We start from the raw sequence: 811 nt of genomic DNA on the forward strand, positions 1-811 counted from the left end.
ACATCTTTATTCCTCTTTTCATTTTTAAATACCCTCTGTATTCCTAGCAATGTTATTTCACCAATGTTTTTTTAATGAAAGGGCCCTCATCAGCTTTCTTTCGTTTAGTACTCTCATGAGATGTGCCTTCCCATTATGTTACATTCACCTACTTCTGTCCTTATATTTAGAATGTTTCTCTTTTATTAACATATGTTTGGCTCTTTTGAATATCTAATGTGACAATCTACATTGGATTTACAGCTCCATCATTTAACAGCTATGTTATCTTGAGTTCGACTTCTGTTGAAGAGTTTAATTCATATACATTCAATTTAATTATTAATATAACTGGTTCAAATATAGCTTTTTAATTTTTAAAATCAATTCCATTCTTTTTTTACTTATTCCTTCTTTCCTGCCTTATTTTGGATTAATCATATTTATTTCCATCTTATCTATTTGATATTTAGTCAGACACTTGAACACTCTTGGTGATTTTCCTGTGGATTATCATACACACCATTATTGCCTTAGTATTTTGCATCATAAACTAATACTTGACTACTTCCCAAGCAATGCACAAATCTCACTAGAGTTTCAGTCCACTTGTTCTCCTCCTGCTTTATATCTGGCTGTTGTTACATATTCATAAACTCCACACTAAATTACTCTTGTCATTGCTGTATGGACAGTTAATATTTTAGGTGTACACTTTCAAGAGATTGTTATACCTTTTTGCAGTTTTTTCACTGAGGATAAGTTTCTTTCAGTGTGAAAAACTTCAATTTTCCATTTGTCACACCTTCCCTAGTGACTCTAAATATTTTGC

Source organism: Bison bison, unplaced genomic scaffold, assembly GCF_000754665.1.
Source record: "Bison bison bison isolate TAMUID 2011002044 unplaced genomic scaffold, Bison_UMD1.0 scf7180017864372, whole genome shotgun sequence".
NCBI lineage: Eukaryota > Metazoa > Chordata > Mammalia > Artiodactyla > Bovidae > Bison > Bison bison.